Below are 5921 nucleotides of genomic sequence, written 5' to 3' on the forward strand. Positions count from 1 at the left end.
TAGTTTGTGTCCTTTGTTCATCTTCCTAGCAATAGCTGGGATTTGACTTTGCTTTAAAGTTTCGATGTTTTCTCGTCGTATACCTCACCTTCAGGCTTTATGCTTATTAACACTTAGGATGATCTGAATCAATACCCATGTCCTCCTTCCATCCCGGGCCTTGGGATTCTATTCCTCTAGGATGCTGATAAAACTAAAAGCATTGTAGTATAAAGAAGGGGCATTACTATCCAGTTATATAACTATGGGGTTCCTTTATGTTAGAACAGGAAAGCAAGAAGTGACCGTTGTGACTCAACCACTTATCATTATCACAAACTCTAATGATTAATAATAATGAGAAGAAAAAGGAGGAGGAGGAGGAGAACGCTTTGTGTCATTGCTCCTGGTATGTGGTCCTGGTCCTTTATTTAGCTGAAGACAGATTCCTAGTCTCCTACTGACTCTTCCTAAACCTCCCCAAATTTTATTATTATGTTTTAAATTAGAAACAACTCTTAGCTTTATATGCTCTCCATGACCCTTTCCTGACCTTCTATAAAGTTGAGTACAGATCCTTTGGAATACACATTTCTCACGTAGTGGAAAGAATGCTTTGGAGTCAGACAGACTCAGCTTTGTACCCGGCCTCCCCTGCTTACTAACTATGTGAACTTAAGCAAGTTCCTCTCTGAGCCTCCGTTTACTCTGATGTTAAAGATGATATTGATATTAAGAGCACAGAGTTTGATGAAATGAAGTGTAAAGCACTTATCACTTTGTTTAGAATTCAACAGATTTTTTTATTTTTCTTTTTTTAAAAAATTTTATTTATGTGAAAGAGAGAGAGAGCACGTGAGCAAGCAGGGGAGGGGTGAAGGGAGAGGGATGGCAGACACCTCCCCCTACCTGCTGCTGAGCATGGAGCCCACCTGCAGGGCTCAATCCTAGGACCCTGAGATCATGACCTGAGCTGAAAGCCGAAGTCAGACACTTAAGGGACTGAGCCATCCTGGTGCCCCACAACAGATTTTTTTTTTTTAAGTCTTATTTCCTGCCCTTCATCCTTTCCCTTCCCTTCCTATACTTGCGCTCATTGCTTAGTAGGTCTTTCCTTAAGTTAGTTGATCAAAGGCACAAATATCTATTAATTGTGTGATCAGAACAACATCATCATGTACATAGTTGCTCGAACATTCCTTTCCTATAGGAATGTCTTCAAATGATAATCTTGGAATATATTTATTGAACCCCATGCATGAAACATAAGCGAATTGCAGCTGAATAAAGTGATGAGAGAAGTTGTAGAAAGACAGATCCCCTCACAGATGAGGACACATTAGGGTGGGGGAGAGAAGGGAGAACAACCTAAACCGTGAGCAGGGTAATATCAAGAGGGTAAAACAGCACATTCCTTTTTAAGTCTTCTTGTTAATCTTTCTAATATAGTATGGACCAAAATTCCTAAACTATAATTTCGCTTTCCCCAAATATTCTCCTTTTGCTCCCTCTCCATGACAAATGAAAAGGTTAGAGATACTTCTTTGTTGAATGAGTTACATAAATGAATGCAGTAAAAGCCAGTACAGTGTATAAAGGGTATGAATTTTGGTACAAGAAAAAATAATCCTAAATCCATGATTCACCACTCACTAGCCATGTGCTATTGGAAAATTTAATTCAGTTACTTTGCCCAAGATTCTGTTACTAACTGCCAAATGGAGAGAATAATATCTATTTTGTACAACTGTGGAGAGGATTAAGATGACGTTTATAAGGTTCGTGGCACATTACTCAATAATTTTTATTACTAATCTTACTGCCACTATAATCAGCACTTCTGTTATGTGTCTTGACCATTTCACGTCTCAGTGTCAAATACAAATCCTTTCTTCTTCTTTTTTTTTTTTTAAGATTTATTTATTTGTCAGAGAGAGAGAGAGAGCACAAGCAGGGGGGAGCGGCAGAGGGAGAAGCAGACTCCCCGCTGAGCGGGGAGCCCAATGTGGGGCTCAATCCCAGGACCCCGGGATCATGACTTGAGCTGAAGGCAGACGCTTAACCGACTGAGCCACCTAGGTGTCCCAATCCTTTCTTCTTCTATTTAAAAGCATCAGAGACCCCAGGCTTGAATTCCAACATGATACTAGGTTACTCTTCAGAGACACATGCTCCTTCATTGCTTTCAAGGGTCCTGATTTGCTGACTTTTTCCAAGATGAGAGCCCTTGGAATCACAGCCTCCCTCCTTCTAAGTCTTCAGGAGTTACATGATCACCTCAGTTTTCTTCTCTGGAGAACTGGGGGAAAAAAAACCAACAACTTTAGTTCTTCTATATTCAGTGTTTGTATCCATGGCTTAATGAATTTTACTGGATTTAAATAATCCACATACTCTTCAAACTCCAAATGAAAATAGGATACACTGGCGGGTCTATTCTGCCATCCAACAGAAAATTCCCCTGGGCTATTTAAATCAGATGTCTATGTGGTTCATTTTGTGTGAGGAGGTTATAGTTTGTTTCTGTAACTTAGCTTGGTTTATGGCTGAGCCTCATCTCCCATCACATATATGGGTATAAATTCAATAATAGCTGTGGTATTGTAAGCAAATATTTCTGAAAGCAAAGAGCTACATTTTCTTAAAAATATGTCTCCCCTGATAACATTTCCTGTTGTGTTCGACAAAAAAAAAGTTTCTGAAATAAACTCCAATATTTTGTAGTAGAAGCTTCTTTTCCCTTAAAAAAAATCATTTCCATAATTTTTTAAACGCTTCGTTGACAATGCTTATGTAACCAGTTTGTGACTTCAGCAGAATGGGAATAGGACAAACATAAAGCGACTTTATTCCTTCTCCCTAAATGCCCCTTTTGACTTCATCTCTCAAATCGTTCACTTCAATCCTTGGATGGAAATTACATAGTTTTCCCAGCAACGCTCCAGAATTAATGAACGGTGTCATTTTTCAGTGAGTAGAAAGTATAATCCAATCCAATATATTATCGTCAATCTCTTACCAGATTTAAACCTTCTCTTTTTCCCCAGCTCAGTCCTGCCTCAGGAAAACCTGCAGTAGAAGGAAGGTGCTGTTGATTTGTGTACTGGTCTGCCACCTATCTTCCTCCCTTCCTTCCTTCCTTCCTTCCTCCTTCCTGTCTGTCTTTTTTACTTCTTCCCCTGCATTCACCAAGCCACCTTGACTCAAGGGTTGGGTCATCAGGAGGTTAAAGGGCACATAGATTCTACTTGACTGGTGCAGTTATAATCTTGTGTTGGAGTCCTTGGGTGTGGCAGATTCCAAATGCTGATTATTTCACCCCTGAGCAATCTGTGGTGGGTTCTTTGAAGTTCCCCGGTTGGAAACCCCATCAGCAGATTCCTGAGGTGGGTCATATATCTCAGCTGGCCCCTTTTGATGCTTGCCTCAGCCCCCCGCTTCTGGTAGCCACTCCACGCTGACTCCATCTGTTTGGTCAGTTCTAGAGAGTGCTCTTGTATAACTCCTTTTCAAGGTGACACAAGCTCAGTTTCTATAAATATAGCTCTCATCTGGTCTATGAAAAACAGGACTTGCAGCTCTGGAAGAGCAGACCATGCTCCAAGCCCTCCCCCACCCCTTTGCTCTTTGCCGCAGATGGCTCGGTAAGCCTCTTCTCTCTAGATTTCTCAAGCAGGAGTTGGGTCAAGACGCTGCATCCCTCAATTCCCCCAAGGTCAACAGATCATCCCCAATTAACCCTTCTCACTTAGCATGGTGCTTTGGGGCTGGGGGTGGGAAGGGGAGCAGCTATGAGGGGCTCTCATGCTGTAAACACTTTCTCTCAAAAAATCCATGCTCGGCTGTCTCAATTTTCAAGCCTCTTTTTATATACACTTGAGACAACAATAACAATGCATTAGGGATCATGGGACTTCTTTTTTTAAAGATTTTATGTATTTATTTAAGAGAGAGAGAGAGAGAGACAGAGAGCACAAGCGGGGAAGGGCAGAGGGAGAAGCAGACTCCCCGCTGAGCAGAGAGCCCAACGTGGGGCTCAATCTCAGGACCCTGGGATCATGACCTGAGCCGAAGGCAGATGCTCAACTGACTGAGCCACCTAGGCGCCCTTATTTTTCTTGTCTTAATCTCAGCAGAGCCTCCACAACAGAAAATAAAGGATTTCAAAGATCCACACAGCCTAAAGAGAAGTTCTGACATTTACATGGAACTTACTAATACACTCTCTTCTGTGTTCTCCTGTGCTCTCTCTTAAATAAATAAATAAATAAAATCTTAAAAAAAAAGACAAGGAAAATATATTGTACATATAACAAAACTGTGTGCCATGCATGGTAGAAAGTTCTTATAACAAATTTCTGACAGGTAAAACATTAATCATAATATAGTTGAAATTTAATAATGGGAGTATTGTAGTTTATGGTACTAATATAAAGCATGCAACGGTACATCAATTAAATGTTAGCCATACTGTTTTTTCTCTCTTTTTAGAAGTTTGAAAATCCTTTCTTTCTATTAATGTGACCATACTTATGTGGATAGCTCATCATTGTCTTCTGTAATGGAATAAAAAGTAATAAGACAAGGTTTCTATACGAGCTGTAGTTATCAATCAGAACACTCATTCTTGAACAGTATAAAAATATCACTTCAGGGCGCCTGGGTGGCTCAGTCGTTAAGCGTCTGCCTTCGGCTCAGGTCGTGACCCAGGGTCCTGGGATCGAGCCCCGCATCGGGCTCCCTGCTCAGCGGGAAGCCTGCTTCTCCCTCTCCCACTCCCCCTGCTTGTGTTCCCTCTCTCACTGTGTCTCTCTCTGTCAAATAAATAAATAAAATCTTTTAAAAAAATAAAAAATATCACTTCAAAGTAATTTGTACTAACACTTAAATAGATTTAATTATAAAAATAGAAAGCTTATGTAGAAAATTGAAAAATGTTAAATTCATAATGAGAAGATTGAAATCACCAAGAATTCAGAAAATCAAGGACAGTTTCTTTTAAATTTTGATTTATAGTCTTCTAGTTTCTACTTTCACAGTGCATATTTTGTTTCTATTAATGAGATCACATTGTGCGTATGCTGTTTATCCTACCTTTTAATTCAATACTGTACATTAGCATTAATATATAGGAATATAGGATATAACAAATATATACATGTATATTTTAAAGATTTTATTTATTTATTTGAGAGAGAGAGAGAGAGAGCATGAGTGGGGTGGAGGGGCAGAGAGAGAGGGAGAAGCAGACTCTGTGCTAAGTAGGGAGCCAGACGTGGGGCTCAATCCCAAGGCCCTGAGATCATGACCTGAGCCAAAGGCAGACACTTAACCAACTGAGCCACCCAGGGGCCCCACAAATCTATTTTAAGGGCTGAAGAAAAATCTATCATATAATTGTAGGGTCATATTTTATCACATCTTTCTTACTGAACATTCTTACAGTTCTCAGGTTTTATTATAAAGCACACCAAGATATTTCTTTATACATACGTCAATGTATATAATTCTTATCATTACTTTAGGGTGCATACCACACTGACTGAATCAAAGATCAAAGGGTTTGAACATTTTGAGCTTCTGAAAAAATATATATATAATTTACTTTTTAGATTCTACCAGCAGTGTATGAGTACTATTATTACCTAACCCTACTAGATTGAGTATTGCTTTTTAAATTTCAATACTTTCACACATGAAAATGGTATTTTATTAGCAGTGTTTTTATTCTCTGATAATCATGCCTTTTAAGTGGCTTCCATTTACAGCACATAAAAATCTGAGTCATTGGGAATGCTCCATCTGAAGCTGCCTTACTCAAAATGAAATATTTAATGGGAATATTTTCTAGTAGTTTTTTCTTTTTTTTAAACAATTTTTTTGGCCCTTAGGGTAGATCGGTAACTCTGGAAATCTGGGCCCAAATCATGTCACCTTTGGCT

This window comes from Halichoerus grypus, chromosome 3 (assembly GCF_964656455.1).
Source record: "Halichoerus grypus chromosome 3, mHalGry1.hap1.1, whole genome shotgun sequence".
NCBI classification, from domain to species: domain Eukaryota; kingdom Metazoa; phylum Chordata; class Mammalia; order Carnivora; family Phocidae; genus Halichoerus; species Halichoerus grypus.